At 40.9% G+C, this 13,245-nt stretch overlaps 1 long non-coding RNA gene across 1 annotated transcript in view; it reads left to right on the forward strand.

Moving 5' to 3' along the window:
• LOC134336882 (uncharacterized) overlaps positions 1–13,245 on the forward strand; it is an 89,910-nt gene that overhangs the window by 39,308 nt on the left and 37,357 nt on the right. The window contains exon 2 of the long non-coding RNA XR_010015901.1: positions 6,692–6,785. This is a non-coding gene — a long non-coding RNA (uncharacterized LOC134336882). The remainder of the gene's footprint in view (positions 1–6,691; positions 6,786–13,245) is intronic.

Consider the following 13,245-nt stretch of genomic DNA (forward strand, 5'->3'; position numbering starts at 1 on the left):
TATATAATGACGAGGAAGTTGACTTCTCTTTAAGAATAAAGTTGGGAAATTATTTCTGTTACATTGTTGTTCATTCAAAAATTTTTTGCAAGAAGATAGCCTCAATGTGAGATCTTATTGGCTTTACTCATTAGTAAAACTAACCATTTCAATTTAATTGATTAACCAGTTAAAGGATAAATAAAGGTCATGAATATTGGTAAATCAGTGAATTGGTTTATTATTATCACATGTATGAGGTACAGTGAAAAACATCATGCGTACTGGCATACTGTCCACACGGATCATTTCATTGCAACAGTGCATTAAGGTATTATAAAGCAAAGAAGAATCAGAATCAGGTTTAATATCACTGGTATATGTTGTGAAACTTGTTTTGTGGCAGCAATTTCATTGCAATGCATAATATTGCAATCCAAAATGAGAGCAAAAAAATGTGATTTAGTGTACGTGGGTTCATTGTCCGTTCAGAAACCTGATGGCGGAGGGGAATACTTTGTTCCTAAAATTTTGAGTCTGTGTCCTCAGGCTCCTATACCTCCTCCTTGATGTTAGTAATGAGTAGAGGGCACGCCCTTTGTGATGGTTGTCCTTAAAGACAGATAGCCCCTTTTTGAGGAATTCCCTTTTGAAAATGTCATCAATACTGGGGAGGCTAGAGCTCATGAAGGAACTGGCTAAACTTGAAACATTCTGAAGCTTTTTCTGATCCTGTGCAGTGGCCCCTCCATACCAGATGGTGAAGCAACCAGTTAGAATGCTCTCTATAGTAGATCTGTAGAAATTTGCAAGAGTCTTTGGTGACATACCAAGTCTCCTCAGCCTCTTTATGAAATATAGCTGTTGTCATGTCTTCTTTGTAAATGCACCAATATGTTTGGTCCAGGATAGATCCTCAGAGATGTTACACCCAGGACATTGAAACTGCTCACCCCTTTCCACTGCTGATCCCTTGATGAGGTCGTATGCAGCATATAGTGTTACAATATGGAGAAAGTGCAGTGCAGGCAGACAAGGACATAACAAGGCAGACCATGAGGTCAAGAGTCCATCTTATCATGCTAGGGTACCGTTCAATGGACTTTTAACAGTAAAATAGAAGCTGTCTTTGAGCCTGGTTCTATGTGCTTTTTAGGCTTTTGCATCTTCTACCTGATGGGAGGAAAAGAAGAAGGATTACTTGGGGCTTTACCATGGCAGTTGAAGTGTAGACAGAGTCCATTGAAGGGAGTCTGGTTTCCATGATGTGCAGAGTTCTGTCCATAACTCTCTGCAGTTTCTTACAGTCATAGGCAGAGCAGTTTCCATACCAAGCCTTGATGCATGGATATGATGCTTTCTATGCAGCATTGATAAAAAAAAATGGCGGGGGTGGGGTCAAAGGGGATACGTAGACATTTATAGCCTCCTGAGGAAATAAAGGAACTGCCGAGCATTTTGGGTAGTGGCATCAATGTGGTTGGACCAGAACAGGCTTTCGGTGATGTTCACTCCTAGGAACTTAATGTTTTCAACCCTCTTGACCTCAGGACCATGGATGTGAACAGGAGTGTGTGTGCTCCCCTCCCCGCCCCCTTCCTATAGTCGGTGACTAGCTCTTTCATTTTGCTAATGTTGAGGGAAAGGTTGTTGTCATGAAGCATGTCACCAGCTCTCTGTCTCCTTCCTGTACTCGGGCTCATTATCATGTGCGATTTAGAAGACTATGGTGGGATCATCTTTAAACTTGTAGATGAAGTTAGAGGAGAAACCCCTATATACAAGTTGTGAGTATGTAGGGATATACTTTTTGCCCAGGGCAGAAATGGATAATATCAGGGGCTATAATTTTAAGTAATTGGAGGATGTGAGAGGTAAGTTTTTTACAGAGCGTGGTGGGTGCATGGAATGCCCCGCCAGGGGTGTTGGTAGGTGCAGATACATAAAGAGACATCTACGAAACTCTTAAATAGGCACATAGATGATAGAAAAATAGCGGGCTATGTAGGAGGGAAGGGTTACATTGATCTTAGAGTAGGTTGAAAGATCAGCACAATATTTTTGCCCAAAGGACCTGTAATGCCCTGTAGTGTTCGATGTTCTATAAATATCTACTTTGCAAAAACAAAGTTGGCCACTGACAATGAGATGTATGACGAATCTCATAGAATTTTCTGAGGATGTAACTAGTAGAGTGGATAGGGGAGAACCAGTGGATGTGGTATATTTGGATTTTCAAAAGGCTTTTGACAAGGTCCCACACAGGAGATTAGTGTGCAAACTTAAAGCACACGGTATTGGGGGTAAGGTATTGGTGTGGATAGAGAATTGGTTAGCAGACAGGAAGCAAAGAGTGGGAATAAACGGGACCTTTTCAGAATGGCAGGCAGTGACTAGTGGGGTACCGCAAGGCTCAGTGCTGGGACCCCAGTTGTTTACAATATATATTAATGATTTGGATGAGGGAATTAAATGCAGCATCTCCAAGTTTGCGGATGACACGAAGCTGGGTGGCAGTGTTAGCTGTGAGGAGGATGCTAAGAGGATGCAGAGTGACTTGGATAGGTTGGGTGAGTGGGCAAATTCATGGCAGATGCAATTTAATGTGGATAAGTGTGAAGTTATCCACTTTGGTGGCAAAAATAGGAAAACAGATTATTATCTGAATGGTGGCCGATTAGGAAAAGGGGAGGTGCAATGAGACCTGGGTGTCATTATACACCAGTCATTGAAAGTGGGCATGCAGGTACAGCAGGCGGTGAAAAAGGTGAATGGTATGCTGGCATTTATAGCAAGAGGATTCGAGTACAGGAGCAGGGAGGTACTACTGCAGTTGGACAAGGCCTTGGTGAGACCACACCTGGAGTATTGTGTGCAGTTTTGGTCCCCTAATCTGAGGAAAGACATCCTTGCCATAGAGGGAGTACAAAGAAGGTTCACCAGATTGATTCCTGGGATGGCAGGACTTTCATATGAAGAAAGACTGGATGAACTGGGCTTGTACTTGTTGGAATTTAGAAGATTGAGGGGGGATCTGATTGAAACGTATAAAATCCTAAAGGGATTGGACAGGCTAGATGCAGGAAGATTGTTCCCGATGTTGGGGAAGTCCAGAACGAGGGGTCACAGTTTGAGGATAAAGGGGAAGCCTTTTAGGACCGAGATGAGGAAAAACTTCTTCACACAGAGACTGGTGAATCTGTGGAATTCTCTGCCACAGGAAACAGTTGAGGCCAGTTCATTGGCTATATTTAAGAGGGAGTTAGATATGGCCCTTGTGGCTACGGGGATCAGGAGGTATGGAGGGAAGGCTGGGGCAGGGTTCTGAGTTGGATGATCAGCCATGATCATAATAAATGGCGGTGCAGGCTCGAAGGGCCGAATGGCCTACTCCTGCACCTATTTTCTACGTTTCTATGTTTCTATCTCATCTCTCTACACAAAGTGCATGTTGCAATAGTAAATAGGTGTCTATTCAATGCACCCTTAAATAAAACCAATTCAGCTATGTAAATTGCATGATTCTATTTACAGTAAGGTTACAGCAAGATTTTGGTTTATTTCAGGATGAGTAGCACCTGGTGAGAAAGCACTTTCACGTGAGACCAAAGAAGGAAAGGTGATGAACTCACTGGTGTTTTGAAGCCAGGATTAAAGGTAATGAATCAGGTGGCTTGGTAGAAGCTTTAAGGGGTTGAGGAGCATTGTGAGTGAAGGATCTATGTATCTCCTGCAGAAATCTGGAGAGATTCCAGGGAGGAGTGAACCGGACATGATGCAAGACAAGGGGTACTCAACCTAAACCTTGTTTTGTACCTTGGCCTCGGAATAACGCTGTTTTGTTTGTCTGTATTCATGGATATTCATGTGTGGTTGAATGACAAATAAACGTGAACTTGACAATTTATTTTAAATCGCTCACAAGGCATGTGTACATTGGCTGTGGATAGTGTAGAAAGTTGTCATAGATTACAATGGAACACTAACAGGATGCAGAGCAAGGCTGAGAAGCGGCAGATAGACTTCAACTTGGAAAAGTGTGAAGTAATTCATTTTGGAAGGTCAACCTTGAAGGCAGGATGCATGGTTAATGACATGATTCTCAGCAGTGCAGTGGGATCTTGGGTTCCATGTTCATAGATCCCTCAAAGATGTCATGCAAGTTGCTATGGTAGTTGAGAAGGTGTATGGTGTGTTGGCCATCATTAGTCTGGGGATTATGTTCAGGAGCTGCCAGGTAATGTTGCAATTCTATAAAACCCTGTTTAGGCCACACTTGGGATATTGGTTCAGTTCTTGTCCAATCATTATAAGAAGGATGTCGAATCTTTAGAGAAGGTGCAGAAGAAATTTAACCAGGATGTTGCCTGGATTAGAGAGCATGTCTTATGAGGATAGGTTGAGCAAGGTAGGACTGTTCTCATTGGAGCGAAGGAGGATGAGAGATGACTTGATAGAGAGATACAAAATGATAAGAGGCATAGATCAGATGGATAGCTAGAGACTTTTTCACAGGCTGGAAATGACTAATGCCAGATGGCATAATTTTAAGACCATAAGACCCTAAGACACAGGAGCAGAGTTAGGCCATTTGGCCCATCAAGTCTGCTCCACCATTCAATCATGGCTGATCCTTTTTCCCCTTCTCAACACCACTCCCCAGCCTTCTCCCTGTAACCTTGAATGCTCTGTCCAATCAAGAATCTATCAAGCTCTTATACTTTATACTTTATTGTCGCCAAAAAATTGATACTAGAATGTACAATCATCACAGCGATATTTGATTCTGTGCATCCCGCTCTCTGGATAAAGTAGTATAAAGTATAAAGTATCTCAGGTTTCCGGATTTTTTCCCCATTTAGCAAATAGTCTGCACATTTATTTCTTTTAGCAAAATCCATGACCATGCATTTTCCAACATTGTATTTCATTTACCACTTTCTTGCCCATTCTCCTAACACTTAAGGTGATTGGAAGAAAGTATAGGGGGATGTCAGCGCTAAGATTTTTGCGCAGGGACTGATGAGTGCTTGGAGCACCCTGGCAGATGCAGTGGTACAGGCTGACACCGTAGGGAATTTCAGAAATTCCTGGGTAGGCTATCAGGCCTGCATGTGCAGGTTCTTCCCACTCGTTTTCAACTCATCACCTGCAGCCTATTTAAACCCAGCTCTCATCCACAGTCCTTGTTCACTCAGTGAACTAGCCACCCTCAACTGGTTGCTCTTAGCCTTCAGTTACCTTGTTGCCTGTGAGTGTACTATCTGTTTTCTCTTGTTCTGTAGCCCCTCATGGCTTGTATTTTGCAGTTGATTATTAAAGTTATCACTCATCACTGAATCGTCTCTGCTGGTCTGCTTTTGGGTCAAGCCTCCTCTACATTTTCTGATATAGGCATATTAATGATAGGAAAATGGAAGGCTATGTGGGAGGGAAGGGTTAGATTGATCTTTGAGTAGGTTAAAATGTCAGAACAACATTGTTGGCTAAAAGGTTTATACAATGCTGTAGTGCTCCACATTCTGTGTTTAACACTGCATAACTGTGTCATGTTTGCTTATCAGATTTACATACTTTTTCTTGCAATGGGGGCATAGCATTTAAAAGACTACCTGAAGAAAAAAATAAGGATAACTAGAATTCCAAACAGTGGAAAGGAATCCTGCTGTCTCTTGACTCTTAGCAATTAAAGTCTGTGTACTTAATGACCATGTCGAGGGAGCAGAAAGCATTTCATACATCAGGCATTGAATATTACTTTTGAAATACTACAGCTTATCTTCTGAGAGCACCATTCTGCCTGGCTATTATGAAATTTTGACCTTCTGGCTTCATGTATTCAAGAGATAATTGAAGCCAGAGCAGTGAAAGCATACATTCCTGAACAATGGCTTCATCTTCTTCTCATACCATTCACACCACTGTCCGACTGCAGCCCAGAATCTGCCTGTTGTCAACACAAGAAAATTGCTGCTAAATATAGAAGAGAGGGATCTGAAATAAAACATTCTTCAGGAAACAACCTTTCAGAGCCAATTCTGTGGCTTTTATCAGGTTGTTTTCAGTTGTGCGCAGTGCTTCATAGTATAAAGCGTATAAGATTACTTTAGATATTTATATATAAAAGTAGTAAATGTTAGATTATGGGCAAATTTATAAACATTAGGAACCTATGACTGAGGAATGTATGTCATATTTCTGAACCCACACTACCTTGTGCTGAGAGTGTGGCCTTGTGTTGTGAGGACTGCAGGATATACTTTTGCAATAGATTTACAATGTTTACCAACTCTTCAGTCAGCAGTTTATTATACAGCACTCTGCAAGATCTCATCTTATGTATGGTAGATTTGAAGTGCCCCAGTTATAAAACAATCAAAGCAGAAGAGATTCATGAGCTTCTGCTGACCAATGTGCCAAGCCATTTCCAAAGGGTATAGCGATTTCTGCCTCTGACAGAAAGGCTAGATTGAAGTCAGACTGAAAATATGACACCATAAACAATAAAATTAAAGACAGACATCTGGCAAGAATTTATGGAAAATAAGTTCTCATTTTCTATAACATAAATGCATTAAAAAGTAGGAAAGTTTCCATGATGTATGTCTTTGTGACTGACTAATGAACGACACCAGTGATTCATGCTTTTAAATCAAAATCAGAATCAGATTTAATATCACTGACATATGTCATGACATTTGTTGTTTTGCAGTAGCGTTAAAGTGCAATGCATAGTAGTCCTAAACGGGAATATTCCCTTTGGTGCTGGCTGCACGCAAAGAGTCACCACTTTCCAGCGCCATCTTGTAAGTAATTCCATTTCATAATGTAGTAAGTTCAACTAATACCAAGGAAGAATGCAACAAAATGTACAAGATGTCATAAGAAAACTTTTAGAGGTGAATGACTATTAACACATGCTAATTTGAATTAATCTTCCTGCTCCTTTGGAATTGAGGAGGACTTGTTTCCATGCAGGTTCTGTGGATTTGAAGTTACAAATGTGGTGAGAGCAGAATCTTTCACAGTGGGGACATTTTTGATGATGAGAGCAGACAGGTAGTTTCACTTCTTGCACAGCTTTCCTTGAGAATCTGCTTGTATCCAATACATCGACTCAATCCTTTCATGAATGCTCTCTTAATCTACTGTGGGCCAGGAGTGCCCATAGTAGCTTAATTTTATTGAAGAAACTTTGAGAACATCCTTGAATCTTTCCTTCCCTCCACTTGGTAATCTCTTTCCATGAACAGAATGTCTATTGTGGGAAGTAGGTATCAGACAAGTAAACAATGTGGTCTGCCCAATGTTGCTGGCTGAGTGAAACCGGGGCTCCGCTGCTGGGGGGATTAGCCTGGCAGATGATGCCAAGGTTGATTCTCTAGCTTCTCTAGGAGATTTGGTGGATTGTGTGGAGACACTTTTGATTTTTTTTCTCTCTGGTTCCATCATTATTGACGTCTGCTTTAACTGAGAGATGACTCCTGGGATATCAAAGTCAAAGTAAATTTATAAACACAGGAGAAAATCTGTAGATGTTTGAAATCCAGGCTAACTCACACAAAATGCTGGAGGAACTCAGCAGGTCAGGCAACATCTATGAAAATGAATAAACAGTGTTTCGGGTCAAGTAAATTTATTATTAAAGCATGCATATGTTTTCTTGCAGGCACTTAGAGGAAAATAAAGAAATACAATAGAATTTATGAAAGCCTATACATAAACAAAGACTGACAAACAGCTAATGTGCAAAAGAAGACAAATCGTGCAAATAAAAAGCAAAAAATGAGTTTTAGAGTCCTTGAACGTGAGTCTGTAAGTTTTGGAAACTGTTCAGAGTTGTGGAGAATGAACTTATCCATGCCACTGAACTCAGAAAATTTCCACCTTTTTACAGGGACTTACTGTACCTTTATTGTCATGGATGGTATTGTACAGTAGGGGCAAGTTAGTAGAGGACCTTTGTCTTGTGGATGTTTAGTGTAAGCCCCATCACCTTGTATTCTTCAGTGAAAGAGTCAATGATGGCTTTTTGCTGCTGCTTGACGACTGAAGATCGGGTGTCATTAGTTCTGGAGTATAGGTGGACTGATTGAACAGTTTTCCATTATTTCTGAAGGTTAGCTCCACTCTCGCTGGAAGACTGTTGCAGTGTTGCATTCAGAAAGATTGAGTAAGGTGTGAGAGCAATGCTTATCACGAGCCTTCACACCTTGGAAAGAAATAAAATCATATCACACTTTGGTGATTATTGAACAAACGGGTTGAAGAGCAACGGTAAGCGAATCAAAAAGAAACAATGCAGGTCATCCATGCAAGTAAAAAGTTAATAAAATATTTGGATCTATTTCCAGTGATAAAGAAAATAACTAAAGCTGCACTAAGCATATAGGATGTATTAAACTGCACCTACAGTAAGTACTATGCATGGTTCTTATCTCTGTACCATAAAAGGATATAAGAAAGACTGGTGACTTTTGTTAAGGATGGATAGGAATTGATAGATTATAATGACTGGGAAAGATTGAACAGGCTGAGACTTCTTAACTATGGAAAGTGGACAACTTTCTAACCTTTTGTTGCCTCTTTGAAGAATTCTATCAAATTAACCAAGCATCATTGAGCTACTTAGAATCCAAGGGGACTGTTTTAAAATGGTTAATAATTAGAAAGGGAACTGTGGAGGGAATAACCCAGATGTCCTTCAAAAACTGAAGGTAGCCTGAGTGTGGGACCTGAAGGGACAGACATTCTATTGAGCACTGGGGATTCTGCATTAGCGGATGGCCCCAACCATTCATTACCCCATTCCTCTGTGGTTTGTGGCTTAACTGATTAACTTCTTGCTGGGAAGCTTCTAGAAAGCCAAGCAAGACCCTGGCCATTGCTGAGGTGAAGCTCTTGGTCTGGGACCTGGAGTTAGGAGAAGGGTGAATTGAGTGGCAGATGGGCATGAATTTTATCAACATTTTTGCAGGCATGTAATTGTCTGCTCAAAATACCAGCTTACAAAAAAGAGATATATTTTGGGAAAACAATTTAATCATGGCAGAAACTGGCCATATGTTTTTAATGAGTTCGTCATAGAATGGGAGAGGTGTGTGGATATGAATCCATACCACATCCCAAAAAGGGACAATGTGAAACTATAAACTTTATCTTGTCAGTGTATACGAAAGTCAGTCATGTGATCTCATCTGGCCCAGTCACTGGTGTGTGGTGCTGTGGAATAGGTCAAGCAAGAACCAAAATGGCACATTCCCACTCATAGGAGAAATCTGTGTGTCCTCAAGGATATGTACTTGAAAAACCTGGATGTGTGTGTGCTCATTTGTGGGTCCAATTGGCTTGGAGCTTCTGATGCCTGTGATAAGCAGGCCATGGACAGCATATCACCAAGGCTCCTACAACAGACTGACACTCTGAAGACAGAGGTGGGGGAAAGCTATGTTTCCTCCAAAGTTGTCAAGCACTTTCAAATGTCCCGATATAGCAAGACATCTAAAACCTATCTCCATTTCTTTAACTAGTTAGCAGATAAAACTGAAGCAACACACACAAAATGCTGGAGAAGCTTGGCAGGTCAGGCAGCATCTATGAAGGGAATGAACATTCGATGTTTTGGGCCCAGACCGTCCCTGACATGTGTGTTGTACAAGATTTCCAGCATCTGCACAACCTCTTGTATTAACAGATAAAACTTATATATCTGTATGTTGTAAAGAAAACATTCGTTTTTTTAAATTTAACAGCAAACAATTAAAACCTAACTTTACTCCTAATTCCCTCTTGAGAATCTTTAGCAGTCACACACTCCTATTCTTTGCTAAGCATATAAAGCACACGTAGACGAAGAAAATGAGGAATGTGCAAGAGGTCAGGTTTGGAAGAACCTAAATTCTACTGCTGAGTAGAAAAGAAAATTGGAGAAATGATCTCAAGAATGAGAACTTTATATTAAGACTGGACCATACTCAATGAAACTGGAGTGATGGGCGATTGAGGCTTATGTTAAAGATTTAATCTCCAGATTTGTGGAGATCATGGAAAAGACCACATTTAACACTAAGCTGTACTATAGATGAAGCATTATCATTTAAAAATTCTTTTAAAACGTTCTCTTACATTTCATTTTGCAGTTCCAGTGACAAGTTTATGACTGGATCTGCATCTCTCACAGAACTGGGAGGTCTTTTTCATCTCTTTTGCTTAATTTTCAGTGCAAATTCGAGTTGAAATGAGCTGCTTCTCTCCAGTTTCTTACCAACAGTGATGTATTTTGAAATCGTCCACATGGATTTTAAATGGCCAAATGATGTCTTGCTAATTTGACATAGTTCTTTGAAGAGTTACAACATTTTAAACAAAAAATTATAATTGACATTGTTGCAGGAATACAGCATCCATCTTCAAGGATCCCCTCCACCCAGGCCATGATCCCTTCTCACTGCTGCCATCAGCAAGAAGGTACAGGAGCCTCAGATCTCACACCATCAGGTTAGGGAACACTTATTACCCCTCAACCATCAGTATCTTGAACCAAAGGGGATAACTTCACTCAATTTCACTTGCCTCATCATTGGAATGTTCCCACAACCTTTGGACTCACTTTCAAGGACTCTTCATCTCATGTTCTTGAAATTTATTGTTTGTTTGTTTGTTTGTTTATTTATTTATTATTTCTTTTTATATGTATTTGCACAATTTGTTGCCTTTTGTACACTGATTGAACACCCAAGTTGGTGCAGTGTTTCATTGATTCTTAATGGTAATGATTCTATTATGGATTTATTGAGTATGCCCACAAGAAATGAATCTCAGGGTTGTATATGGTGACATGAATGTTCTTTCTTAATAAATTTACTTTGAACTTTGAGCATCTCCTGAAATCTAAAAAGCGCACTAAAATATTTTCATCTGAAGTAATCTACTCCAATTTTCCAAATGGACCTTGATTTGTGTCCCTTTCTCCCTTCTTCGATGGTCCCTCCCAGGGTTGAGGATGACTCTGCTTCCACTCAGGTTCTGTGGGGACTTTAGACTCATTCTTGGATGGGGCAAGTGTTCCTTGCTGGGGTAGGTGAGTGAGATGTTGCACTTCTGGTCTCTTATTCAGGGTTTTCCTGTGATCCCAACACATGATGGGTGGTGAATCTGTGGAATTGTTTACCCCAGGCAGCTGTGGAGGCCACATCTTTATGTGTATTTAAGGCAGAGGTTGATAGATTCTTCATTGGTCAGGGCATGAAGGGATATGGGGAGAAGGCGGGAGTTTGGGGCTGGGAGGGCAATTGGATCAGCCAAGACGAAATGACGGAGCAGACTCGTTGGGCCAAGTAGCCTAATTCTGCTCCTATATCTTATAGTGATATGGTCTTATGATAGATGGACAAATGTTTCCCTTAAAGAGCCCACTACAACATGTCTGCAGTGGACACAATCATACTGGATCTCCACCTGAGCTGTAATCAATGAACAGCAGCCATAGATCAGGCTGCTGTTTATCAATTACACCCTCATGCTCAGCACCATCACTCAAACAGTTCTAGTCACCAATTTTCAAAACCTGGCCCTCCGTACCCCTCTTTGCAACTGGTCTGAAGGATTTCAGCTCCAAATGTTGACTGTACTTTTTTCCATAGATGCTGCCTGGCCTGCTGAGTTCCTCCAGCATTTTGTGTGTGTCCCCTGATTTCCTTACCAGAAGACTACAGTCAGTGTGGATTGCTGTTAAGATTTCTGTATCAATTCACTGGTGATGCCATTATTGTTGGCAGAATCTTAGATGAGGCTTTCAGGAGCAAGATAGATTGGCTAATATCACAACAACAAGCGTGATGGGAGAAAGTGTATCAGTGAGGGAGAGAGTGTGTCAGTGAAGAGAGAGTGTGTTAGTGAGGAGAGAGTGTATCAGTGAGATGGTGTCACAACAACAACCTTGCTCTCAACATCAGCAAGACCACAGAGTTGATTCTGGACTTAAGGAAGGGAAAGTCAGCAGAATACACAGTCCTTATTGAGGAGTCAGTGGTGGAAAGGCTGAACATCTTCAAGTTCCTGGATGCCAACATCTTGAAGGATCTACCCTGGGTAACACATTGATGCCATCATGAAGACATGCCAGCAGTTATACTTCGTTAGGACTTTGAGGAAATTTAGTCTGTCACCAAAGACACTCGCAAGTCTCTACAAATACACCGTGAAGACCATTCTAACTGGTTGCATCACCGTCTGGTATGGAGCGGCCAAAGCACAGGTTCGGGAAAAGCTGGGGAATATTGTAAACTCAGCCACCTCCACCATGGGCACCAGCCTCCCCAGCATCAAGGACATCTTCAAAAGGCAGCATCCATCATTATGGACCCTCATCACCTGCAACATGCGATCTTCTCATTTACTACCATCAGATACCTGATGACCCACACTCAGTATTTCAGGGACAGCTTCTTCCCTTTTGATATCAGATTTCTGAATAGTTTATGAAAGTGTGAACACTACCTCACCATTCTTCTTTTGCACTGACTATCTTTCTATTTATCTATTTATATTTGTAACAGTGTAATCATTTGTTTTAAGTCTTGCACTGTACTGCTGCCACAAAACAGCAATTTTCATGACATATTGCAATGATAGTAACCCTGATTCCGCTTCTAAACCTGACACAATTGCTGCTAGGACTCCTGCAAATTCCCAGTTTTCCCCAACCTCTCTTCTTCCAAAATCTCTGTGCCGATTCTGTCCACAGGAACAGTGAAATGTTTCTCATTATCTAGCTGTCAGCCAGAGGTTTAGTTCTTGAAAGTCTACTGCTTTTATTTACATGAGGTTTGATCACCAAGAGTGACGATGACACTGGCAGAGTAAAGAAACCATTTCACCCATATGTACCCCAAGGTAAACTTTGAATTCCATCTGACTTCACTTTCAGGATCTTATTCAGATAACTCCAGGTGCATGTGAACTATGATTTATAACATCAAGAAAAGCAGAAATACCTCTTTTCTCTGTAAGTCATTAATGACATTTCAGCAAAGCCTTTTCTGATGGCTGACCTTCTACAAGTAATGCCATAGCCTTGTTGTGTAATTACTTTATTTAGTTAGATTAAACCAATAGATGTATTAGTTGTTCAGGATATGGTATGGTCACAGGCAAGAGTATTGAGGAAATGTGACTGAGACTAAGTTTACGTAGGTGTTCAAAAATGCTTTTCATGTCTTCCCCTGTTTATTGCTACAAATTACAGACTCATTACCACTTTTTCCG

The sequence above is a fragment of the Mobula hypostoma genome, chromosome 2, assembly GCF_963921235.1.
Source record: "Mobula hypostoma chromosome 2, sMobHyp1.1, whole genome shotgun sequence".
In the NCBI taxonomy this organism is placed as follows: domain Eukaryota; kingdom Metazoa; phylum Chordata; class Chondrichthyes; order Myliobatiformes; family Myliobatidae; genus Mobula; species Mobula hypostoma.